At 45.2% G+C, this 27,643-nt stretch overlaps 2 long non-coding RNA genes across 4 annotated transcripts in view; both read right to left on the reverse strand.

The window, feature by feature from the left end:
- The window catches only part of LOC141578413 (uncharacterized), a 45,710-nt gene extending 44,576 nt beyond the window's left edge, over window positions 1-1,134 (reverse strand). For all 3 annotated transcript variants that reach the window (XR_012508808.1, XR_012508806.1, XR_012508807.1), the window contains exon 1: window positions 993-1,134. This is a non-coding gene — a long non-coding RNA (uncharacterized LOC141578413). The remainder of the gene's footprint in view (window positions 1-992) is intronic.
- Window positions 1,135-7,369: 6,235 nt separating this feature from the next.
- Window positions 7,370-27,643, reverse strand: part of LOC141578414 (uncharacterized) — a 67,014-nt gene continuing 46,740 nt past the window's right edge. Inside the window, exons 8-9 of the long non-coding RNA XR_012508809.1 lie at window positions 11,995-12,143; window positions 7,370-7,927 (exon numbers count right to left, since the gene is read on the reverse strand). This is a non-coding gene — a long non-coding RNA (uncharacterized LOC141578414). The remainder of the gene's footprint in view (window positions 7,928-11,994; window positions 12,144-27,643) is intronic.

Consider the following 27,643-nt stretch of genomic DNA (forward strand, 5'->3'; position numbering starts at 1 on the left):
CCTGGCGGCCTCCATCTGTTTTCTTCAAGCCAAAAGGCGCCGCAAGGGCGGCCCAGCTAATAAGCCCTCCCCATAAGGAAATCCGGCATCCACACTGCCCCTGCAGTCCCCAAGCAGCCCCGATGCCCCTCTCCCACTTGTGGCCTCCCAGCCTGTGAATGGTCTTCTAATGTCACTCCCCAGTTGGTGGCACCCTCCCCCTCTTCCCCGCTACACACACACACACACACACACACACACACACACACACACACACACACACACACACACACGCGGAGCCAAGGCAGCCTTCCCAAAGCATAAATTTGATTACATCACCCCACTTCAAACCCTTCAGAGGCTCCCTGGTAGAGTTCTAGCCCCACCCCCGACCCTGCTCGCCCATCCTCACCTCAGTACCCAGGTCCCCAGTGACCTCAGTGGCCCCCTGACCTGCTCCTACTTCCCACTTGCCTCCAGGCTCATTTTGACTGTTTCTCATGGAAGCCTTCCCTCCCTCCATCCTCCGCAATTTGTTCCTCTGTTCCTAGAACATTCTAGGCTAAGTCAACTTCTGACACTGCTAAGCTCCCAAGGAGCATTTTGCTTACTAATGTGGGTCCAACCTCTCTCCCCTAGACACTCAGAAGTGTGTGTGTTATGAATAAATGAATGATGGGGTGGGTCTCAAAGGGACAGCCAGACCTGCTCTCGCCCGTCCCGACCTTTCTTACTGTAGAATATCAGAAGCAAAACCAGAAGTACCTTTCCTGAGGGTCACTTCCTGCTGACACCCTTCACTGCCTCCTGTGTCAGTTCTAGTAAAACCCAAGCTCTTCGAAAGCCCTCCACCCCAGGCCCTCTCCAGTGTCCTCCCCAGCAGGGGCACACACAACCCTGGACCACACATGGCACTCTCCCCGATTCCCCACCGCACAAGCCTCCAGGCCTCTACCCGGGCTGCTCTGCCACATGAGCCACAGTCTTCATGCTTTCTTCTGGCTGACCCTTACTCTGTCTTCACAACTGAATGTAGAGCCCATTTCTTCCAGGAAGTCCTCTCTGATAATATCCTTTAGGTCTTGGCAGGTCTCCCTCTGTAGCAGCACTGCATGGTGACCAACTGGGTGTTTGCTTGCTCCTTTGGGACCACGACCTATTGGGGGCCACGTGGGAAGGAGTGAGAGATTACAAGAGGGTTGGGAGAAGCAAAAAGCAAAAATCACAGCTGAAGTCCCAAATTCAAGGATTCTTTCTCAGAAAAAGAATAAAATATTTCACACGAGTGCAATTTGGCTACTATTTTTGTGGCTTGCGGAAAGCAAGGGCTTGGTGTTCTAGTCCAAAACCCGGGTTACATGCAAAGAAATGTATATATTCATATCCAAAGGAAACCAGAGCTGCTCAACAACAGTTTCCAGTCAGAATTGAAAGGAATTTTGATAAAGGCAATGTCTCTCTCTCTCTCTCTTCTTTCTTTTCTGGCATCATATAATTTTAGAAGTATTTGCGTGACTAAGAGATGGCTACAGCCCATGATTCTGCACTGGAGAGTTTGGGCTGAGGAAGCCCAGATTACATTCACTGTGTAAATGCAATCACACCAACAAACTGACAAGTTCCCTTGTGGAGGAGCTGATGTTCCAAAGCAGGCAAAGTTATGCAGTAAGAAAACTCTAAATAAAAAGTAAGAAATTCAATGTTCTGTACTCAATTTCATTAGCTATATGGGCCATTACCTGATAGTATATCTTGTCTAATGAAACCCAAAAATAAATTGTGAACGTTGATTTTCTTCATCTGACTGTTTTATGCTAAATTTGGTTATCAAACCCACAATCCATACGGACAGCTCAGGCCTATGCTGCAGCACAGCTACATCCCGTAGAAGAAAGTCTATCAAGGGAGAACTGGAGAGTTTCCCTTCAGAAGCTGCTAAGTCTGGTTTTGCACCTATACATCATTTCAACCATTTCATCGTCAAAGGAGTAAGACCTTACCTCTGTTGGGCGTAAAGCACTGCGGTGTTTCAGAACAATTAAAGAACACTGAGCTTTGTGAATCAGTCCTGAGGCACTTAAATCGTACTTTTTCTGAAAGGCCCCAAAACTGACCCACTTCACCATTTCAAGTACACCAGGGAGGTACCGGAATTAGTAGAGAAAACACGCCCTTGAAGTCTGACAAGACCCTGCTTGAATCCTGTTACAGTATTCACTACCCTCTAAACGGACCAATAACTTAACCCCTCTGAGAAGGCTTGCCAATCCGCAAAAGGGGGCTGCCACCGCCCACTTGGGAGGCATGGATATGAATGCAACACGCAAGTAGGGCGGCCGACTGGTACCTGACACGGGGCCTGGCTAGTTTCCCTCCGCTGCCCTTGTCCCCCTTTAAACTTGTGCTGTTTCCCTGGTACCAAACGCCCGGAATAGACTGCCCGAATATTCTGTGTATCCCTGGATACATGCCTTACCGTTAGGAGGCCAGAAAAACAACTGCCTTCTCCCCAGTCACTATCAATATTCTAAAGATTCTGGATTTTTTTAACCTCTATTTTGCAGGGAGACTATTCCAGAATTTTTCAAGCACCATTCTCCAGGTTGGCTCCCCTCCCAGCGCCCATCCCTTCTCACCTCAGATCCTCTGTCTGCCTTCTTTTCATTGGAAAGCGAGTCAGGAAGAGCGGGGACTCCCTAGGCCTCCTTTCCTCCCTGATATGTTAGTGTGACTACTTTCAACACACACCCCACTCCAACTCCAGCTTCTGAGGAGTCTACCCTCCCGGACCCTGCAGACTCTGCAACTTCCCAAGACACACACGTGGCCACGACCTCCCTTCAGATTTCTTCCTGGCTGGCCCTGCCCACCCCCCGGCCCCTTAAGGATATATGACATTGCCCTGAAAAACCTAAACGCCACTGACTGACACACCAAAGCTGCATGGTCTGGGCTTTCCTCCAACCCAGGCACAGACCTGCCCCCCCTCAGCCTCAGTCTGCAGCTCTCAAGATGATCTAATTCACATGCGCGGCTGTGAACACCAGCTAAGGATGACGCCTCCCAACATGTATCTCTAGTCCGGCTCCTTCAAATCAGCCCTAGGCTCATAGACCCGAGTGCCTCTATGAAGTCCTAACTTGGATGAAAAATGGCATCTTAAAAATGCCTCATGTCCACCATTTACTCTGGAATTCAATTTCTGGCAGGTACCTCCCATGCTCCCCATTTTAGTAACAGACCCAGCACTCACCTATGTGTTTGAGGTCACATTCAATTTCCACTGTTCCCTCCCTCCAGCCCTGGCCTGGAATATTAGTCCTGTCATTTCCGTTGCTAAGCCCATCTCAAGTCTGGTTCTGCAGGGACCACGGCCGGATCCCCACAAGCTCACAGCAAGTTGCACTGAGTCACAGTCCTCCGAAGGGTGCTCCCTGGAGGGGGAGGCATCTCCTGCCGCCGGTCACCACAGAAGGCACTGGATTCTCACAAAGGAAGCTCTGGAGAAGGGACTCAAGGTTCTCCCGTGATCTGAGCTTTGAAGGTCCCGAGGTCTGGCGGAGCTCCTATTAGCAGACACACTTGCCACTGAGCAGATGAGGATGGAGGAGCCCAAGCAAGGCTGTCCTCACTCCGACCCCTGGGCCCTCGGGAGCCACGGGAAAGGCCTGTGTCCAGGGCACAGCCCAACAATCACAGATCCCAGCCTGCATTTGCCAACCCGGACAGCCTAGACTCCTTCTACTTGCGAGACTTACTTCTGTTCTGTTCCCCCCCGAGAATGTGATGGACTCTTTCAGAATGTCTGGCCTGTCTCAAGCGAGACAAAGTCAGTGAAGAATGAAGTGTTCACATTTGGACTAGAGCATGAAAGGAGAAACAAGACCTCATGATTAGCATGATGGTGGTGGCCAAACTCTTCCCCTGGGTGAGATGAACAAGGGTGGGGGTGAGAATCCAAGGTCTTAGATTGGCCAAAGCATCTTCCTTCATGGCTGACTGGGGGTTGGAGACACACTACCGCAAACTAACGACACGGCTGTCAGTGGGGGACGTCAGCTGCAACAAACACGGAGTCAGCTCTTTAATGCCAACATGGGTTAAAAGAAAAGGCCGGTGCAGGGAGGCCTGCACGGCTGCTGAGGCAAACCACAGACCCGGCTCTGAATGCCCACTGGCTGGAGCAGAGAGGAAGCTACGGTCCCTTTAACAGTCCCTGTGTCCACCAGATCCATGTAAGCCAGCTACTTAGGAGAAGTACATGTTGTCCTTATACTCAGAAAAACCAGCCTCGTAAAGGGAACAAAAGAGTGGCATGGATTTTAGACCCACTTCTGCCCCTTTATGAAGGCAAAATAAAGTAAATGGAACGGGGAAGTTGAATGCAAAAAAAAAAAAAATTAAATAACCAAACGGTGACTGATTCCTCCAACAGTGTCCCCTGCAGCTGCTCACCCCCAAGCCTGCCACTTTCTCACCAGTGACCGCCGGTCAAGAAGCGCCGTCACGCACGTCACACAGAGACAGCCAGGAACCGCGTGCTGAGCACGTTTGTTTAAAAGCAGGAATCGAGCAAGATGCTGCAGACTTTGACTTGACAAGTTTAAATACTCCATGAAAAGAATCCCTCAACAGCCGCCTAAATCAATTCGCATCTCACTTCTTCAAAACAATCAAACTAATTGAATAAGGGTGCATTTGTCACCAAATATAAGGAGGACCAAACAGTTTCCTCAAAGCAAAGATTTTAACAGGTATCAAAAACCAGTGGGTGATGTGCTAACAAACAAATATTCCAAAAAATTAGAAAATAACAAGATGACTAGGATAATGCATGGATCAAGGCACCTGAAAAGTTTCTGCTCTTTAAAGCGATGGAGACAACACGGAGGGCGATCTAGCTATTTCCAATGCAGGATATGCACAGCCACCTTTTCAGACGCAACTGCGCGGTACAAGAGAAAAAGGAATAAAGAAAAAGGAAAGGAGGAACAAGCGAAAATTAGAAACACACAAGAACAAAAATGACTTTGACAGCATGTACAAGAATTTACTTGAGTGTGTGAGGCCAGGGACGCAGGGACGGTGAGACCCACACTCACATCCTGCTCCAGGGAAGGCAGGGGCCTGAGGGGAGCGACGCTGCTTGGGGACACCAACGTGGTCAGCGCCCCTAACCAAAACTCCACATACATGCGTCTAGGCAGCTTTTAAGCCACAAAATGTGGTCGCATTACAGGCTGGACAGTTTTACTCACTCCCAACGAGAGTAGCAGGAGAGAATTAGTCTCTGCTCCTGCACCAAAGCATTGTTTTAAAAATTAATGACTGTGGAATAGTAAAAGCAACAATGGAGTAAAAGTGACTGGAGGAGAACGTGCTTGACCCGAGCTCACTGGCCGCGTTATCTCACTGACGTTCAGATGCTGGCTGAGCCCTTATGGTACCAAAACAGACAGATCCACCAGGAGGGAGTTTAATGCGCTGCTGTATTTTGATGTCCAGAGCCATGCCTGGTACACGAAGTTCTGGGTAAACAATGGTGACAGTGTCAACACTATCGGCTAAGCACACATCCAGCTACTCCGCCAAATCCCAAGGGCAGACTTCAAAAGACAAATACAAGCGGGAATTCTCTGGTGGGTCTGCAGACTCAGAACCAAACAGTTGCTGAGCAAAAATGTCACCAGTGCCTCCTATGACAAAAGAGGAGGCACTGTCCATGGGGCTTGGGCAGGGCTCCAGGCTTCCACTGCTCACCCACCAGTCTGTCCAGGGGGAGAACATGGTCCCTGCTTATGTTGCACTGATGCACCTACCTTGACTAACGCCTGGGGGCTCAGCAGGAGGTGACATGTGAGGTGAACGAAGCCAGCCTCGGTGTAGCCAGGTGCTGGCAGCTGTGCCCACAGCAATGCCCAGGCACCTAAACCTGCCACCTCATCCCCAAGGAGCAGAAGGGTGTGCGGACGTGTAGATCACAGGGCCCTGCGAGGACAAATAAAGATCATGGCCATTACATGTCTCACCCCTTACTAAAGTCATAGAGGTATGTCCGGGAGGAACAGAAAATTCATCCAGAGCCCACCAGGCACCACACGCAGGTGGGACTCGGGCCCCCTGTGCCTCTCACTCACAGGGCTGGTCTGGACTTTCTTTTTATCAATTCTCTGGCATCTTCTCCTCCAACTTACCAACAACCAGAAAGTAGGATTTGATCTTAGGTAAGTTCAAGAATCACAGAGCACTGACTCCACAGCGGGCCTGTGCCAGGTCCTCCGACCGTCACCTGTGGTACCGCCATGAGCACCCTCCAGACACAAGGCCCGAGGCCGTAGGCCGTGGGGGCACAGCTTCCCTCAATCTCCCCAGCAAAGGGGGACCACCTCTGGGAAAAGGCATCTCACTTCTTCTGCCCGAGGGAAAGCATGATAGATACACGGGGAAACAGAGCATAAGGTGGGGAGGTAGTAAGCCCAGGAGAGCTCGTCTGCACTTCCAAGGCAAAAGGGGGCCGTTGACTTAATCACAGGGACAAAGTGAGGATGAATCTTTCCCTGCTTTGTCTCATACTCCGTGATACGCCTTTCCCTGCATAAGGAGTTCATCCGGAATTCCCTGGAGGTGTTTCTGATGTCCTAACTTGGCATGCTGCCTGTCGGGGAGGAAGAGAGGGCCTGAACCCAGCAGGTGCTGGGCCTGGGAGGCAGGAGACACCGGCTCCAGACACAGCTCAACCAGCATCTCGTTCTGCCTCTCGGGATTCAGCATCTCATTTATAAGCAAAGGGATGAGACTGTCCCAGGACAGGCTGCCTAACAAAATTGAAATGAGAGCCATGTAAAGAAAGCTTCCCAGTTGCCACATTTAAAACGGTAAACAAAGAAACAATCAAACAAACAAAAAAACAGATACTAGAAACTAATTTTAAGAACAGATCTTACTTAATCTGCTGTATGTAAAATACTATCATTTTGACATGTAATCAATATATGAAAGTAACAAGATAGTTTACATACATTTTACTAGACAAGTCTCAGCGTCTGAAGGGCATTTGACCTACAGCACATCTCAGCTCAGACCAGCCTCTTCCCCAGCGCTCATAGCATCAGTGGCTGTGGCTAATCTATTGGACAGCAACTCCAGGGGTCCCACCAGGGGTCTTGGCTGAAAAGCGGGAGGAAGTCTCCACACTGACCCTAAAAGGATCTCTCTGAAACAAAGGCAGATTCACTTTTAAATGTCTGTAAACCGTCGGGCTGCACCTCCCTCCGCCCTTGGGTACAAGACAGCCCTCTTCCTTGCTGATCCCTTCCTGGATGTAGGGAAGGAACCCGGCACACAGCCAGGGTTGCCGGGCCTACAGGTAGACTTACCTGCTGTCTGTGTCCAGTCCCATCAAGTCCTCCTTCTCAAACAAGGTGCAGAGGAGGGGGATCCTTTCCCCAGACTTGTTGGGGTCCCATCCAGCCACTTGGACTTGAGCAAGATTAACAGTGACTCGGTGAAGTCTTCGATCCTCTTCTCCACCACCCGGCAGTCCTCGTAGTTTGAAGGCCACGTTGGTGCGTGGCTGCTCGGCTACTTCCCCATGCAGCACAAAGACAAAGAGCTGAGAGTCATTAAGCGTGGTGCCATACAGCTCCTCTGTACATGGAGCTTCTCGAAGGCCTTGGCAGAGAGGCAGTCGGTAATGGTGACAAGGCCCACGACCGTGCGGTGTGTCTGGAAGCCACTCCACGCATTCTAGAACTCATAGTGGTGCCTGTAGTGGATACAGAGTGCCCACTGGGAGCCGCACGGGCTGATCTGGCTCACCAAGGAGATTCGATTATAGATGCAAAAGAAATTGTCCTCTGAAATGATCCCCACGGGTTGGACGACCACGGGGAGAGTCTCGTATTCCTCAGCACACTGCACGTAGTCAGGGATGCTCATGTTGCAGGCCCTGCCGAGAGGGGAGAGGAGATCAAGGTAAATATTGTGCTGTGGGCTGCGGGCGCCTCTGGGTTGCGGTGACCTGGTGTGTACCAGCCAGAAGGCAAGGGAAGCACAAGCAAAGCCGGGGGTACAGTTTGTCCTCAGAGTCTGTACATGGCTACCGTAGATCGGATCACATTACCCAGCTTTTGGTCTAGGCTTCCTGCCCCTGCATAGAAGGGTCATTTCTTGTTTTCTGTTTCCAAGCACCTAGAAAGACCCTGATGCAAAGTCAGTGCTCAACACTGCGGAATAAAGAAATGAACAAAGGAAATGCTTTCCCCACCCCCCTTCAGCAGATTATAAAGAAAAGAACCGCAGTAGGATCAAAAGATCTGGATTTCAACACCAATTTATTTGAACCCCTAAACTGCAGAATAATGGATAAGAAAACTTGCCTTGGGGAAGAGGGTACAGCTCACTGGTTGAGCACATACATATCATGTACGAGGTCCTGGGTTCAATCCCCAGTACCTCATTTTAAAAAATGAAACAAATGAATAATCCTAATTACTCTTCTCAAAAAATATTTTATAATTCAAAATTCAAACAACACCTTGCAATTGACACAACATTGTAAACTTGACTATACGTCAATTTAAAAAAAAAAATCCTTGCCTTACAAGAATATATCTGGTTTATGGAAGTTTGCAAATGTAAAATGCCTAGGGTACCACCTGCATAAAGAGGGGGGACTGTACAAATTTACTATCCCTCCTTTATGAGCTATATTTCCTTTGGGGGGTGTTATAAACTCTCAGAGCTAATTTTCTCAGATTAAAAAAACAAAACAATACTTGATTCTCAGTACTGCTGAAGAATCAGATAAGCCTATGAAAGCATCTGACCCACAGAGGTTACTCAATAAATGTTTGTTGAATGAATGAATAAACAAGCAAATGAATGCTGCTCCCTGCCACAGAACATCATAATGGTACTTCCTGGATGTCCCAAGCCCACGTTACACCCGACTACACACTAACATGTGGGTGACCTGGGCAGGCCTGTGTGTTTCTCTAAGCCCCAGTTTAATCATAGATAGAAATGAGGGCAATAACACAAACCTCAAAGGGTTAGTGAGTCAGTAATGAATTTTACCCCAACTATGCAAGATGGAACCATTAAGGAAAATTGGGCAAAGGGTCCATAGGCCCTCCGTATATTATCTCCTACAAGTACAGGGGAACCTACATTACATCTCAAAATAAAAAGTCTAATATTTTAAAGAGGCTATTGAGGTTAAATGAGCTCATTGTCTCAAATAAGGAACACACAGTACAAGTACAACAATGCCTAGCCAATTAGATACACTCAGTTAACATTCCCACTGAACCCACTGGTCCCTCCAACTTCAGAGCATGAGGATGGGTCCTCGTGGCCAAAGGCCACTGCACCTGAAGCTAACAAAGCTAATGGTCCCCACTTCCAAGAGCCCCTGTCACCACCCTTGTTCTAATTTTCTATTTGTAATATTTTTTTTTATTTAATAGAAACCCCCAATTGCATAGCCTTCAGGTCACCAAAACCTGACCACAGAGATCATGATGGCAGCCCTCCTTGGTGAAACAATAAAATGAAAAGCCATTTCCAAAAGACCTCTGTGTAAATCTACTAGGGAACTTCATCTTGGACTGAGGAAGAGGACTGGGGAAGAGGGGGCAATCTGGGGGCACAGAGAATTATGGGCCACCTGTCCCACGATGGACTTTAGACTCAACACTCACCCTCCAGGTAATTCAAAATACACACCGACAGAGTGCTATGGACAAGATTTTTTTTAAAGAAATCCCTGACTCCCTAGCAGGTCTTGTTTCTACTGAGACACAGATGGCTGATGTGTATAATTTTTCACAAAAGCCTTAAAATATTATCACCCCAACTTGACACATTAAGAAACTGAGGTAGAGAAGTTTATCATATTGTACAAGATTAGAGAGAGGCCACGTCAGACACCGTATTTAAACCCAAGCCCCTGTTCCAGGGCTCACACTAGAAATTGTGACATGTGCCCCTTTCCTGCCCTCTCCCTGCAATAAATTTCTGAAGAGTCTTTTCTGTGCCATCTCGAATCACAATAACTTCAATTTTCCACAAAGAGCTATGTCACTCCCTGGAGGACATATCAAAATCTAAAGGGTTGGGATGGGAGGAGAGATTTGCATTTTCTGTTTCTCAAAGGAAACATGGCTTTAAAAGAAACTGAAAAGCACTTATCTAGTCTAAGCCCTCATTGTGCAGAGAAAGAAACGGAAGTTCAGAAGAGATGAGGAAAGGGCCTTATTAACAAATATTGCTTCAGCGCAGCATCATGCCAGCCCTGGGCACTGCTGGGGGAGGATCTGGGAGGCCCAGGAGAATGAGTGTTAGAAAAAGGAAAGAAAAGAAGCATACAAGGCCCTGTCTCTTCACCACCATACCATGAAATTCCACCAAATTACCCAGTATGGGTGCAGCCAATATTAAGGTGGGCTAAACAGGTTATAGAAATCTGGAAGTCTCAACCAAAGTGCAAATTCCAACATTTAATCTGCTTTTTTCCCCAGTTCAAGCATCAACTCAGTGGGCACTCTGTTCCAGGGACTACACGAGGCATGGAGTTCTCCCAAGTACAAATCTCTATTACGTGTGCAAACCACAAAAAGGCCCACCAGAAGAAAAGTGCCCACAGATAAGATGGAATTCCTGAAGCTGAAAGCAGTCAACCAGCGTATGTTACTAGGAAAAATTATGCTGCTAGAAATGGACTCATGGACTTAGAAAGCAAACTATGGTTAGCAGGCAGGAAAAGGGGGATTAACAGATACACATTAATAAATATAAAATAAATGACAAGGACCTACTATATAGCACAGGGAACTATATTCAATTTCTTGTAATGAGTTGTGCTAAAAACAATCTAAAACATATTTATATACATATGCATATGTTTATAACTGAATCTCTGCTGTACACCTGAAACTAACATTGTAAATTGACTACACTTCATTAAAAATAATTTTAAAAAATAAGTACAAATAAAATCAACGCCATTAAGATAAAATTAAAGAACACTCTTATCCCCTTAGCTGTAGGTGGTGGAGAATTATGGTTACAAGCACCAAGTCCACTGGATCACTCCAGCACTGGCTGTCACTCTTTCTGACCATCAGACAGTCACTTGGCTTCACTGAGGTTACTTTTCTCTTCTGTGAAAGGCTACAGTGACAACTAATGATGTATAGAATCTCATCATTCACAAGCCCAACAATTAGTGAGGACTTCCCATGGGCCAGGCTCTGGAGAGATGAAAAGATAGGGTCCCAGATATATTCAAGGGTAGAAGAAGTTTATGCCATAAAGACAATTATTCTTCCTGTTTTGATAGACAGATTCAATGCAATTCTGATTAGAATTCCTACCAGAATTTTCATGGAATGTAACAAGTTAATTTATGGTCAGGAACAGCCAAGAAACTTCTTTAGAACCACCACTGGGGAGGGGTGGATAGGTCATTCATTTCCACTGTTCTTTCTGAAGTGATGAAAACGTTCTGGAATAATAATGGTTGCACCACTGTGAATATGCTAAAAGCTGCTGAATTGTACCATTTAAATGGGTGGAATTCATGGTGTGTGAACAATATCACAATAAAGCTGTTATATGAAAAAATATTCCTTGACAATTATTTTTCCCTCTTTACAACTAGTCTACCCCACAATTTAAGAAAAACAAAAAACCAAAACAAACTAAACTGTGCCAGGAGCTTTTTAGGACTGCAATGTCCCTGGGTCTCCAATGCCTCTGGTGGTGCTGTTCCTGTTAACACACCCTAGCTCGGCTGGGCTAGTTAGGGACTGTAAGTATGTTTTTAAAATCGAAGGTCACACGTTTCACCCTGGGAGAGGGAAGGAAGGAGCATGTCACAGCCTCATGCCTTCAGCTCATTTTTAACTGAACCAAGCCCTGCTTTCAACACTGTAATCCCTGGCACTATAAAAACACGTGACATCAACAAGCACCGCCATCATAACACGTGAAATTGTTCAAGGTACTTACCTGGGGCAGAAACACTGAGGGGGGAGACGGAAACTCCCTCAGCACTGGCGCTCACTTTTCCAGACTCCATCAGGAGAAACTGGGCTTTACAGCTTGAGGCACTAAGCCCGGGAAGCAGCGCGCATGCCGCTGAGCTGGTCCTCAGGGAGCTGGAAAGGGAGAGGAGGGCAGCCCCGGGGTCTCAGGGCAGGGAAAGCGGGGGTGGGGACGCGGGCTGTTGTCCCGCTCTGAGGCCAGAACCAGCCCCAGGCGCCCGCCCCCGTTTGGGTCCGCAGAACCCGCCCACCCGGGACACAGCCCTCCCAGGGGCAGGGACGAGCCTACGGCCAAGGAGAGGAAGCCCGGGAGGAGAGGACTCGTGGGCGGGAGAGGGGAAGGGGTCGCCAGCCGCGGACTGAGGGGAGCCCGGCTGGGGCGAGAGGCGGCAGGTGCACACCTGGCTCTGGAAAGCTGTGGCCAGGGCGCCGGTGTAGGTGGCGCGGGCAGAGGGGTCTGGCCCGAGAAATTCAGCTGAACACAAGCTGACTCGCGCCCTCGCGGGCTTTGACGCGAAGACCGCCCTCCCGCAGGCGCCTGACCCCTTTCCCGGGAGCCCCCCACCTTGCATTTCCACAGCCAGAGGCCCCGGCCTCGGGCAGGAGCCAAAGGCCTACCGGTCGACAGAGCTGAGAAGACTTTGGGGCCGATTCCCAGCTCGGAGTTGGGGCTTCCAACCCCCGGTCCAGCTGGCACCGACTGCGCATGCGCAGGAGGGCCAGAGATCCTCTCTTGGTTCTGTGATAGAGGCTGGGGCATCGAGGGAGGGAGAAGATGGGGGGAGGAGGAGAGGAGGGGAAAAGTGGAGGGAGACAGATGGACAGGAGGAGCAGAGAGTAGGTAGGGATCTGGAGATGGGAGGGGAGTATCGGAGATGGAGAGAAAAAGCTTTACTTCTGGGGCACCCCGAAGGAGGCGGCAGACCTGCCTCTGTACCATTCTGTAACCCTTCAAGGCCCGCAGCTCAAGTTTTACCTCCCTGGTCCAGCCCTCCAGGCGATGCCTCTGCTGAACCCCTACGGGGATCACACCCGTTGTCCCCACGTGGAGCTGGGTTTCCTTTTGCTCTGGGAACCAAGCACCAGCAGGTGTTGTCTCTCAGAACTACCTTGGGAGGTGTACATGTTCCCCTTTTACAGGCTGGGAAAAAGGCAGGCACGATCTCTGCCTTAGCTCCACTGTCCCAGGTGTTGGCCTTGCGGGGAGCGGGAGGTACAAGATCAGAGCCCCAGACAGAGCAGACTGCCTGAGTGTTGGTGCATAGTCCCATCCCTCCTGGGTAAAACACACCTAACCCAAGTGGAACCATCAAGGGCTCACAGTAGGTTCCTGGGTGTGGGAGAGCTGTCCTCAGTTCCAGTGCCCAGCTTGCTAGGTAGATAGGAGTGTTACCGAGTCCAAATTCATTCTCCTCAGTGAAGGACAGGCCAATAAGTTGGGAGACCCGCTGCTGGGGCATGGAAAAGCAAGTTTCTGTAGAGCTAGATGGCAAACTAATATCCTGGAAAACCATCTCCCCAAGTCAGAATTCAGGCTCCTTTCCTACGTGCTTGGTTGTTGCAATCTTCCTGGTGTAGGAATTCCTTGTTGTTAGAATCCTTTGTTCTTGTTGCTATCTGCCTGGGTCAAATCTCTGTAAACCTCCAACAAAACAAACGTTATTTTCTATTCTGTAATTTGTTATCTTTTTATGAATGAAAAAGTGTTAAATATCCTTAAAGGTCAGAGCCTTCAGAATAGGCTCTTCTGTATATTTCAGGCTCTAGGCAACATTGTTTTACAAGCAAGATGAAGCCTAGGAGACAGAGCAAAGGGTTAAAGTCAAAGGAACAGATCTAATATGGAGTCAGGTTTGTTTTTTTCTATTACCGAGGCAGAAGCCACTTGAGGATTTAAATCCCTTTAAGTTAAAAATAACTAAAACTTTAAAGGAATTTACATACATAGGTGGGAACGTGCATAGCATATCTGGAAAAGCACACAAAGGATAGTAAACAGTGGCATCTCCAGGGAGGGCTGGAAGAACAGGGGATGAGGGAAAACTTCTTTCACGTGTGTATTTTTGTGCTGTTTGAATTGTTTTTAACCATATGCATGTATTTCTTTTTCAGTTTAAAAAAAGTGTAATGGAGCAAAGAGTAACAAGCTCAGCAAATACAGCAGCCATGGAATCACTGAGCCATCAATTTGATTTCAGCCAGGAAGCATTTATTGACTCTCTCCTATGTGCCCAGTGCTGTTTTAAAACTTCTTTTATTATTATTAATTTTATTATTATTAATAATATTATTATTGATTTTATTTATTTATTATTCTTATTCTTATTCTTCTTCTTATTATTATTATTTTATAAAATAGCAACATGCTATCCCTCACCCCTGCCCATGGCTGGTGGAAAACCAACTGAGTTTTTATTGAGTTGTTTTCCAAGGAGTAGAGATGAGTTATAAACTGAACACATCTTCAGGGCAAAACTGGTGGAGTGGTTTTACAGCACGCCAGACAGCTATGAAGGGTTTTCAATAGAGGCACCCAGACGCTGAGAGAGAAATCCTCCAGGACCCTACAAAAAGCTGCCCAAACTTCCTTCTCCATGGTACTATTGAAATAGGAAAGAACAAATCTGACTCCATAGTAGATCTGTTCCTTTGACTTTAAGAAAGCCAAGTTAATACGCTCCGGTCTTTTCATGGGTTATGATGTCACAGAGGAGATGGACAGGTTAACAAGGGACGACGACTCTGCAGTGATCACGGAGCCGGGGAGCGGGATGGGCAGCAAGATGTTTGACGCAGCCGCAGCTGGGATCGCGCTTCTAGGCAGGAACCCAAAGTCACCTCGATAAGGTGTCAAACACGTGTGTCCACATCCTCATCACCTGACATGTATTAACGAGAAATGGAAACCCATAAAATGCCAATAACCTTGGTGGATATACCGTCCAAATTGCAAAGTCACAGTTTGACAACTGGCCATCCCGGTTCCCTGGGATTCATTCTTGGAGAACCTTAAAAACCACTCCTCTGTCCTCAAGAAGTGCTTTCTAGTTGTCCGATCTTTGGCTCAGGGATACAGCACGTTCAAGTGAACTTCAATGTCTGCACAGATTTGACTGTCTTTCTCCAGTTTCACGTGCCCATTCTAAAGAGGCCTGAGCTAAGTCCATCCTCCGTAAGGTCTATTCCCTCCAGTGACTACTCATTGAGCCTGCAATTAAAAGTCAACTGAACAAGGCTGTCTGTCCTCAGCTAAAAAGTTCACCCACCCTTCACTGCTTTCTTAATCTCCTCTCCTGGCTAATTGCAACAGACTAACACCTCCCTCTACCAAGCTCCCCAACTGTCAGTTTGTCTCCCCAAAGAGAAAGTAAGGTCCATAAAATAGGAGACAACTCCATAGTTGTTGCCGACAAAATGAATCACAGAGCTGCTGTGGTGCAAAATGTCTCCCGAGATTCGGGTTCCTTTATTTTTTATACCATCTACACAAAGGAGTAAATCTTGCCAAGCACAGAGAGTAAACATTTTTTAGGTTGACGCATGTGCACTACATCTAAGGCTACCTTATCTTAATTACAATGAGACTCTCCTGTTTCCAGGCCTGTTCCTTTTGAGGAACTAATAAACATTCTTGTCTGCAAGCAATGTTTCCCCTGGGAATGGGCAGAGTCCCTTGGCAGGAATTTCTGTTTGCAGATAAGTCCGGTCACTTCTGTGAAATGTCCCGCGTGCAGGCACATCCACAGCTTCTATGCTAAGTTTCCTTCACATAGTTACCTCTGAATTCCTAGCATATAGTAATGTCAATAAATAGAAATATGATTGCGGCTTCTTTCCTTTAAAACATTTCTGGTTATTTAAATGACCCTTGGAAGAGAGGTGTTTGCGGTCCAGTATCTTGATCCACAATACTCTGGAGGCCTTTTTCGGAATGGCTGTTCACTTATCCATTCAAAACACAACTTCTCATTCCATTAATAGCTGTGCATTTCTGCCAGGAGTTTGTGGTCACTCTCATGCCAGAACAGCTTTAAACTATATCCTTACTTTGGATTTGTTATTTTTCCCCTCTTCCAAAAATATTGACATTCCTTACTTTCTTGCCTTGAGGATTTTTTTTCCTAGTTCTACCTTTAGTAAACCATGCTTCTCGGGATGGGCTTGCCCTTACATATGATCAGCCATCCAACTCCCAGTGTGAGAGGAATCGGGCTCACCTCCTGCCCTCCTGTCAGGGCAACTAAAACTCAGTTCAGGATCCAACAGGCACCCCAGGGCTTCTAAGACTCGCTTATCCCAGAATCCCTGCTTTCTGGTTTGTCTTGGCTTCTCAGGATTTCCCCTCACTTTCTTGACAATTAGCTGTGCAGCTTGAAAGATGAGGAAGGAAGGCTTTATTTCTTAATCAGCATTTCAAGGAACTTGTGTAATGAAGGTTTTCACGAGATTCTAGAACACTCCATTGCCGAGACAGAAAACACACTAGATATTTTCTAAATTTAGATATCATGTGCATTTTTCTTTGTTTTTGTTTTCTTAACTGCTAACAGACATTTTTTAATTAAAAAAAATAACGCCCCAAATAGGATAGAACATTGAAGGGGCATACAAAATTAAAGGACAAAGACAGAAAAATGATAAATACTGTACAAAGTTAATATAATACATACTCTATGGATCAGATCAGCAATTCTCAGTAACAGCTAATTGAAATATGATCATGAGGTAAAACGTCTCTCCTGTCAGGAGATGCCCAACAGAAAATAGAATTAATACAACAAACTAAAATTCTAAGTCTGGCGAGGTACAGAATGCTACCAGCTAAATGTGTCTTCTTCTGGAAAAGAGGGAGGCTCACCAGCTCTTTACTGTGGAGCCTGAACCCAAGTGAGGGCGGTAAAGTGAGCTCTGTAAGTACCCAATTAACAAAGTGAGTGATGAATAAAGAGACGTGAGCTTTGATGACAGAGATGATACTACTATTCACTTGTCCTGTAAAGTATGTCTTCACGTTCAGTGATCAAATCTCAGCATCCTCAGGGATTGAGATTATAGGAAAATGCACAGCCCGGGCCGAGACCTCCTCTTTGAGCTCGTGACATTGCACTTAGATGTCTCAAGGGCACCTCAAACTCCACCTGCAAAGAGCTGACTTCACGGTTCTCCTCCAATAGCAGTCCTGCCCAGGGCCCCTGGTCGGGGGACAAGGTCTCCCTCCCTATAACAGCTCAGGCCCATCACTCACAGATGTGACTGGACCCCTCGTTCAGGGCCCAGATTTCCTCAGTCATGGCGTCCCACCACCCACACCTGTCCTACCAGGTACTCAATGGCACTCACTCAGCACTGACTCTGTGCTGGGGACCACGCTGCACACGGCACACACGTAATCTCACTGGATCTCCACAGCAGTCTTGGGAAATTTGTACATCACTGCTTTAATTGATTAGATAAATTGTTTCACTTCCTTGAGTGCGTCATCCAAAGTGCCACGGCTACTGAGCCACAAACCTGGGAATGAAAACCACTTGAAAACTGAACACTGCTACACCTCGCAGCCACCCTACTCTGACTCATCACATCACCTCCTGCTGAGACTTCTAAATGTTTCTAAGCATTCTACAAGACAAAAGTGATCTACGAGAGCACCCCACTCCCCTACTAAAAATCTGTCAATGACGGTCCACTGCCCTTAGGAGAAAGCCCCACCGGCCTGAGCACAGCCCAACGGCCCGGCATCCGCGATCCCTGCGCGGCCTTGCCGCCTCATCCACCACACAGCCCTACACGTGCCGTGTCCAGGACAGGGATGCTGACTCCGTACAACCCGAGGCTCATCTCAATCGAACAATGATCACCCTCTTCAGTGGTCACCCTCTTCATTGCTGACTCTCAGAAAAATATTTTCTCAGGATGAATCAATATCTTTTTCCTTACAACTTCCCGTCATTGATAATGAGCTCCCCCCAAAAGAGAGAAGACATAATTCTCAGTCTCCTTATCTGTAAAGTGTGAATAACAAGGAAATATGTGAGGTTTTAAGAGAAATAATATTCATGTGAGGCTGAGGGACAATTCCCAACATACAGTAAGCACTCAATATGTGCTTACTTAATATTAATAAGAATATATTGCATTCCAGCAACCTTAAATCAATGTTTTAAGGCTTTCTCCAACAGACTGACAAACTGTTGGACGAACCCCTTTGAGCAGATCAGCACAAGTGTACTAGGAGAGGTAAGTGCTGACTCCAGTTACAGCTGCAGCCAACCAGCACTACGGGGCGGGGGCAGTTTGCTCAAACTCTTACATGTTGCTTGAGTATTTAGTTGTCGTTATTGAATAATGACATGTGTTCTTTAGTCAAAGCTCCTGAAACATAAATCTTCAAAGACTGATGCAAATTAGGTTTAAAGAACAACACTCTCACTCGAAATTATTTGAAAATTATAGTCTTAGCTCCTCTGCACATCAAAAGGCCATGTTCTTAATGTATCTGACTAAATACACCAAAAGTCTTGTTTAAAAGAAATTAAGATGAAGCCATCCTGAATAAGCTCTCATTATCAACTGCACAAAGCCTCAACCAAGGGTCTCATTTCTCACTTCCAGATAGGTGTTCAGGTAGATTAACGTGAGTCTTGGTTTCTTATAACATGGGGGTCAGAAGAGTTGTGGATAGATTTATGTAGCAAATATAAACCTAGAGTATTCGCTGTGTGGGAATCCTAGAAATAAACAAATTGATATATAGTCCCACCCTTAAGAAGCTCAGCCTTTCCATTTACAACAGCATTAAAAATTAAATGAGAGATACATTTAACAAAAATTTACAAGATTTGTACATTGAACATTTTCAAGTATCACCGAAATAAAATTTACAAGATCTACATATATGGAAGACATCTCATGTTCATGGAATGGTAGACAATATTGTTAAAAACGTTAAGACTCCCCAAAGTGATCTACAAATTCTGTGGGATCCCTATCAAAATTCCAGCTGACTTCTTTGCAAAAATTTAAAAAACTGATCCCAAAATTCATATGGAAGTGCAAGGGGCCCAGGACAGACAAAACAATCTTGAAAAAGTAGAGCAAAGATGGAGGACTCACTTTAAAGGGTACTAAAAAGCTATAGTACTCAAGTCAGTATGGTACTGTCATAAGTTTGGATTAATAAATCTATGAGACACTATAAAAACCCAGGGGGAAAAAACTTACATTTACATTCAGTTTTCCACAAGGGTGCCAACAACACTTCATTGAAAGTAGAGTCTATTCAACCAATGGTGCAGTGACACCTGGGTATCTGCAGGGAAAAGAAGGTATCTGCAGGGAAAAGAATGAATCTGGAATCTGGACCCCCATATTTTATATAACAAATAAATTTAATTCAAAATGGATCACAGACAGAAACGTAAAAACTAAATGTATAAACTATTTAAAAGAAGACACAGTATAAATTTTTGTGGTCCTAGGATAGGCTTTGGTTTCCTAGATACAATACCAAGAGCACAAGTGATAGAAGAAAAAAGCAGATAAACTGGACTTCATCTAAATTAAAACTTTTTCTTACAAAGGACATCATCAAGAAAGTGAAATGACATTGGAGGGGGTATCTCAAGTGATAGAGTGCGTGCTTAGCAAAAAAAATAAAATAAATCAATACATCTAATTACCTCCACTATAAAGAATTTTTTTTTAATGTTTAAAAATCTAAAGTGAAAGGACAATCTGCAGAATAGGAGAAAAAATTTGCAAAGCATGTATCTAATAAGAGAGTTGTATTCAGGAAATAAAACAAATGCTTACAACTGAACAATACAAGAAAATAGACCCAATTTTTAAATTTGCCAAGGATTTAAATAGATATACAAATGGCCAATAAGCATATGAAAAGATGCTCATCATCACTAGCCAAATCAAAATGAAAATGAGATCGCTTTTTACACCCACTAGGATGGGTATAATCAAAACATGGACAATAATAAGTGTCGTTCAGGAGGCAGAGAAACCTCATATGCAGCCAGTGGAAAGGGACAATGGTGTAGCTTCTTTGGAGAATTATGGTGTTTCCTCAAAATGTTAGCGTTATATGGTTCAGCAATTCCACTCCTACATATAGATTTATCCCTCAGTATCCTCGGGGGGTTGGATCAGGAACCCCCCACCCTGGATAACATAATCCAAGGATGTTCGAGTCCCTTTACAGCCATCTGGATCCATGAAGTGGAAACTACAGATATGGCGGACCAACTGTACAGCCAACAGAATGAAAACATACTCTCATAAAATCTTGCACATCAATATTCATGGCAGTATCATTCAGAGTAGCCAAAGTTACAAACAATATCCATCCATCAATGAACGGATAAACAAAATTACCAAGAATAGGCCCACAAACTTTTGGTGATTGAAACTTTGACAAAGGATGTGAGAACATACAATGGAGTAAAGACAGCCTCTTCAGAAAATGGTGTAGGGAAAACTGGACAGCTGCATGTAAATCAATGAAGTTAGACTACTCCCTCACTGCATACACAAAAATAAATTCAAAATGGCTTAAAGAATTAAACATGTCGACAAGATAGTATAAAACCCTTAGAAGAAAACATAGGCAAAACATCTGACATACATCTCAGCAATGTTCTCCTAGAGCAGTCTACTCAAGCAATAGAAATACAAGCAAAAATATACAAATGGGAAATAATTAATCTTACAAGCTTTTTCACAGCAAAGGAAACAGTAAGCAAAACAAAAAGTAAACCTATGGAATGGGAGAATATATTTGCAATAAATGAGACTGACAAGGGCTTAATTCGCAGAATATGTAAACAGATTTACACGTAATAACAAAGAAAAACAAACAATTCAATCCAAAAATGGGCAGAAGACCTAAAGAAACATTTCTCCAATGAAGACATACAATTGGCCAATAGGCACATGAAAAAGTGCTCAATATCATTATCAGAGAAATGCAAATCAAAACTGCAAACAAGTCTCACCTCTCACCAGTCAGAATAGCCACCATTCAGAAGTTCACAAACAATAAATGCTGGAGAGGCTGTGGAGAATAGGGAACCCTCCTACACTGTGGTGGGAATGCAGTTTGGTGGAGCCATTGTGGAAAACAGTATAGAGGTTCTCCAAAAGACAAAAAATTGACCTCCCATATGACCCAGCAATCCCACTCCTAGGCACATATCCAGAAGGAACCCTAATTCAAAAAGACACCTACACCCCAATGTTCACAGCAGCACTATTTACAATAGCAAGACATGGAAACAACCTAAATATCCACTGAGAGATGAATGGATAAAGAGGTTTTAGTATAATTGTAAAATAGACTACTATTCAGCCATAAAAATATAATAAAATAATGCCATTTGCAGCAACATGAATGGACCTGGAGAATGTCATTCTAAGTGAAGTAAGCCAGAAAGAGAAAGAAAAATATCATATGACATCGCTCACATGTGGAATCTAAAAAAAAACAAAAAAGAAAGAAACAAAAAGATAAAGTTATATACAGAACAGAAACAGACACAGAGACATAGAAACCAAACTATGGTTACCAGAGGGGAGAGGGTGTGGGAAGGAATAATTTGGGATTTCAAGATTTGCAGATACTGACTATGTATAGAATAAACAGCAAGTTTATACTGTATAGCACAGGAAAATATATTTAATATCTTATAGTAACTTATGTTTAAAAAGAATATGAAAATGAATACAGGTATGTTCCTATATAACTGAATTTTTGTGCTGTACCCAAAAAACTGACACAACATTATAAACTGACTAGACTTCAATGAAAATATTTTTAAATAGACCAATAAGGAAAAAAAAGAAAAAGGATATTATCAAACCAAAAGAATAAAATACTGATTCAGTCTACAATATGGATGAACCTTGAAACTTTATGCTAAAATAAGCCAGACACAAAAGGACAAATAGTGCCCTTTTAGATGAACTGTATCTAAGCGTCTACTGTACTACTCCTGTAAATTTTCCGGAGGTTTGAAGTCTATCAATATCAAAATAAAATGTATTATTCATTAAAAACATAAAAGGATTCTTTAAAGGAGGGCTTTAATTATTAAATGCAGAAGTGCAAGTAAAGCTCCTGGAACAACACTTTGCACGTCCACAGACAGTCACTGCTTTCACTGCCACTCAGAGGGTGGTGCCAGCACTGATGAAGGCTGCCTCCACTCGCTCCCCTGCAGAGAGGTGTGAGAGCCTGGGTTCTGACAGGCAGGGTGACGGTGACACTGGGTCAGACACAGCCATGCCCCAGACTCTGCAATAACCAACTTTCTTATACAAACTGCTCCATGTAACATAAACACGCTACAGGGATGTAAATTACAACACAGGGAATATAGCCAATGTTTTACAATAACTATAAATGGAGCATAACATTAAAAATTGTGCATCTATTGTACACCAGAAACTTATATCATATTGTAAATCAGCTATACCTTTATAAAAAATTAAAAAATAATTTAAAAATGTTATCTCTTTAGTAGGCAATTTGGTTTTTAAGTAAATACTAAACAGTTTAGAATGTATAAAAGCATTAAAGTGTGATGTTTGTTTACATATTTATTTACTTTCAGCCTCCTGCTAAAAGAGAAATTAAACAATTTTTTTAAACACAGCTTAAAAACCATAACAACAAATAGACAAAATGAGAGTGAAGAGAAAATGGAGATTCAATAATTAAATGAAACCAGGGGGAGGTAAATTCATAAAAATGGATGCCATTAAGCCAGGGTAAGTGTTAAAGGCCTACTAGAAATTCAGCTGTAAGATTCTTGGCAGCTGATGTGAAGGAAAAGCTCAGCTGGGCTAACGAGCTAAGTCATAAATCTAAGTGTGATAAGTGTCGCTTTAGTGATCTAAGTACTGCCGGGCTAACTCGTAAATCTGAAGTTTAGTGTTAGTTTACTGGGCTAACAAGCTAACTCGTAAATCCAAGGTCAACAATTGTCAATAACGTGATCTGTTCCAAATTGATAAGCTCCAGTGTACTGATTCCTTGCTTTTTGTTCTTTGAGCCTTATTAGCTAATAGCCCCATACTTGTAATTAAACCTATAAAACCTCATGTGCACATCTTGGAGGTGCTCAGAGCTTCGGAGCAGAAGCACCTCTGAGCCCGCCGGCATAATAAATCTGAGTACTCCAACCCTCCGAGTGGTGCTTGTTTCTTGGCTGGCCTGTGGTTTCTGTAACATTAAAGCAAAAAGAAAAAGATGATGGGGCGGGCGAGAGGGCTCAGAGGTAGAGCGTGTTCTTAGCGTGCACGGGGTCCCGGGTTCAAGCCCCAGGGCATCGACTAACAGATAAATATACCTAATTACCTAACCCCCCAAAAGAGACCCAAAGTAAAGAAAACGAGAAATTTCTTTCCTATAAAAACCTGATATTAAATTTAGATTAAATATTTTAAGAAAATTAGAAAAAGATGAGTGACACAAGCGATAATGCCCGAGAGATAAATCCGCGGTGGCTGCTGGAAGGTCCCCATATCCCACGTGCAAAAATCTGAAACAACCTTCTCACCACTCAGAGTCATCCTCAGCCCACCCCACCCCTCCCCCTGTTAAATGCAGGAGCACAGGCAGGGCCTGGCCTTTGCTCTCTCTGTGTCATCACAGTGAGACAGGATGGAAGGGGACAGAGCACAGCCATTCAAGGAAGGCCACAACAATTAACATCAAAATGGTGAAGGATTAAACCTCCAATAGGCCTTGAGGCTCAGGATGAAGAGATTTAACTTCTAGCAGAGCTTGAGCTTCATTATACACCCATTGTAATAGTAACACGGTGAATAACACGCCCCCAGGCACCATGGCAGTCCCAAGGCTAGCCACAAAAGGTCAAAGGGTGGGAAATGGCCAACTCCCCGGGAATCCCAGCCCCTTGCCCTTAGGCTGGTTCTTCTACTTATTAGCATATGAAACCACCAAGCCCAAGAAAACAAGCAACACAGCGCCGCCTCGCGGTCAACCCTCTCTCTCCCTCTTCGGAGAAAGCCCACACTCTGTGGAGTGTGTACCTACTTTTAATCTGAGCATCCAACACCCACAGCTCGTGGCGATTCTCTTGCCTTTCAATGTATCTCTCTGAGTAAATCTACCTTTACTCAACAGTTGTCTGCTCTTGAATCATTTCCTACACGAAGCCAAAGACCAACATCTGGAGGGACAAATTCCAGGGGCTCAACTAATGCGTGGGACACAGCCCTTCTCATGCCCCACATCTGTTTTCTTGTATCAACAGGACTGGGTTGTGAAGGGAGTTCTTGGCCCCAGCTAAGGGACAGAAGCAGCCCTGGCGTCGGCCCGGTTCTCTGTGGTTCTCTGTTGTGCTGACTCCCAGCCACAGAGCGTTCTCCCTAGGCCTGTCCCCACAAAACCCTTCTCTCCAAAATACAAGAACAGCATGTCACAGTCCTCTTGTTCAACCAGGAAATGTTCAGCCCACTTTTTCCTTCCCCAGTAAAAACCTATCTGTTCTCCCTCCCATCCCACCTCTTCTTTCTTTGTGAGAACCCTGCTCTCCACACAGACCATCCTGAACGCAGGTGCCTTGCTGGCTGGGGCCGAGATGTTTCAGTCTCACAGCCTGCGTCCTTTCACTTTACCCTTGCTACCTTAAGCCTTTCCTGAGTCTCCCACAAATCTGAATCTGAACTTCACAAATTGCTGAGGTTACAGTCACTATGTTCATACCTCCCAGATTTTAGCTAGTTTTCCTTCACAATATCTTCACTAAGGAGCTGCATCAAGAAGTTTAAAGAGGCTATTCTTACATTTGAACTGAGGAGCCTGCATAAAATTTAAATGGCTTTGAAGAGAGAGTTAACCAGGGACAGAGATGTCGCAGGTCCTAGTCAACAGTGTCACGAGGCAAAATGTTCTTCAAAGGCTCAGAGTGGCTTCTGAACACGGAGTCGGCAGGGAGGAGATGCCAGGCAGTGAGTGGAGTGAGTGACACTGGGTACGCTTCCCCAGCTGGGGAAGAATTGGATTTTGTTCTAGTTTTCCAAACAATTTCTGACTACCATTTTCACTTATTGTCACATACCATTTCCTACGAATTAAGAAAATAAATGTCAGTCATTTGGGTCACTTGGGAGAAGCTACGCGATGCCATTCACAGGGCTGGGACATGGCAGCCACACCAGTCTAGGTTAAAAGACCAGTGGGGGTAATTTCCGAGGTATACAAGGGCATGCAGCAAACTCCCCAGCTTCAATGACCTCATCTCAAAGGTGGGGCCAATACAACTACCAAGCAATGCGCGTGATGATTATGGCCAACATCTGTCTACAAGGTAAGTGCCCGTGACAGCTGCCGCTTAATGGTGAATGAGTACGATCAGCGAGGCTCAGTCTACCTGGCCACACGCGCCCTGCCTTCCTGCCTTGGTGCAGCAGCAGAGCTTGTTTAGCTGAGATGAACGCCCCCAGAGCAGCCCCGACGGGAAAGCTCCCATCTCTGCACAGCGAGGTGTGTTCCTTTCCTTCTCAAAGCTGATCACAGTTTGCTGTCGTCTGTTTTTATGTTTATCCCTTTAGTACCTGCCTCCCCTCCTGGATTTTGCTCAAAAAGCACAGGGCCAGGTATGTCTTGCTGCCTGCTGGATATTCTGGGCTGGGAGACAGGCGAGCCCACACCTGCTGAACGGAGAGTCCAGAAGGCCCAGGGGCCCATGCTGAACTGAGGCCCATGCACCCAAAATTATGGTCTGAGTTTGGGCAAATTACACAGTCTTTTTTACCCTGTGATTCCTCATCTGTCCAAGAAAATAACTGCCCATGGCACATACAGTTACAGGGATTAAAGGAAATCACCAAATTCACAACATATTCAAGGGGCCACCAGTGCGTCCTCAACAGACACATGCTGCCTTTACGGCTCTGACACACGCTAAGTGGGGCGGACGGACGCAGTGAAGACTGCTAAGTGCCAGTGTGTTAAGTGCTTCATGTGTGTTATAATATTGTTTACAACATGCAACAAACTCAGGAAGAAATGAATATTATCATGCCCATTTCACAGATTCACCAACAGGTTAAGGGAAGTTACACTCTAGTCCAAGGCCCTTTGGTGAGGAAATGGCTATTTAAGCCTGAATCTGAGCCCAGGCCTAGGCTACGTCTCTCTCCAATCCACCTGACCACTTGCCTATGAAAGCCACCTGTCCAAAACACAAGTTTGCACAGGCCAGCTCTTAAATGCAATGTGTGCCACTGTTTGTCAATGTTGGTTAATTACCATAAACTGCTCTCCGAAACCGCTACAGAAAAGACAGGTGGACCCACATCCCTGCCCACAAAGAAGAGGAGTTCTGTCTTGCCTTCTCCTGTAGTGTGCAGAACACCTTCCCTACACCACCAAATCTTTTTTATATGCTTCATCCGTGTTTATGTTTGCACACGGCATATTAAACTAGAAGGTAACTGCAGTAATTTCATCTCGGTTGCTTTCCAAGGTTGCAGATTATCCTTAATCAGTCCGTGAACGAAAATACTACAATGTGTATGAAAATACTGCAACCATGTGAGTAAACAAAGAATGCTGAACCCAAGTCAACAGGGGCTGCCGCCACCCCCCAGCGAGGACAGGCCTGCAGCCCAGCCTCTGCAGCCACTCACAATGGTGCCTTCTGAGGGGACTCAGAATAAGAAAGGACAGGATACTGGCCCTAGATAGCTAGGTGCTTGTCAAATGAATGAATTCAGTGAGCCCAAATGTTTGCTTCCTCCCATAAATATAAAAGCACTAAATTCTTTAACTTGAGATATCTGGTTTTCTTTAGATAACAAGCAATCTTTTATTGTTCCAACTACCTGGTCTTTGTTGTAAAGCTCCTATATATCTTAGCTCCTCCCCTAAGTCTTTGGAACAGTCCCTCAGAGAAATCTGAGAGGCTGTCATCCCCGCTGGAGTCCTCTCACCGAATAAAACTTAACTCTTAACTTTTATGCTGAACATTTATTTCAGTCGACACAACTTACAACAAACCCAGGAAGAAGTGAATTTTATCATGCCCATTTTACTGATTCACCAACAGGCTAAGTGAGGTTACATTCTATTCCAAATTCCTATGGTGTGGAAATGCCGATTTAAACCTGAAGCTGGGGTGCCCATGCCTGTGCTCCTTCTCTCTCCCATCTACCTCATCACTTCTCTGTGAAATCCACCTGTCCAATACACAAGTTTGCAGCCGGCCAGCTCTTAAATGCAATGTGTGCCACCATTTGTCAATGCTGGTTAATTACCATAAACTGCTCTCAGATGCCGTTACAGAAAAAACAGGTGGACCCAATTCCCTGCCCACAAAGAAGAGGAATTCTGCCTTGCCTTCACCTGTAATGTGCAGAAACCCTTCCCTACACCACTAAATTCAAACGTATGCTTCATCCGTGTTTATGTTTGCACAGGACTCATTAAAGAACAAGGTGTCTGCAATAATTCCATCTCGGTTCCTTTCCAAATATACAGATTAGCCCAAATCAGATCCAGAACAGACACAACTCATCAAATCCGCAATGAAACACACTGGATTAAGAACAAAATGCTTGTCCTAGTCCAGAAA

Source organism: Camelus bactrianus, chromosome 8 (genome assembly GCF_048773025.1).
Source record: "Camelus bactrianus isolate YW-2024 breed Bactrian camel chromosome 8, ASM4877302v1, whole genome shotgun sequence".
Classification (NCBI taxonomy): Eukaryota; Metazoa; Chordata; class Mammalia; order Artiodactyla; family Camelidae; genus Camelus; species Camelus bactrianus.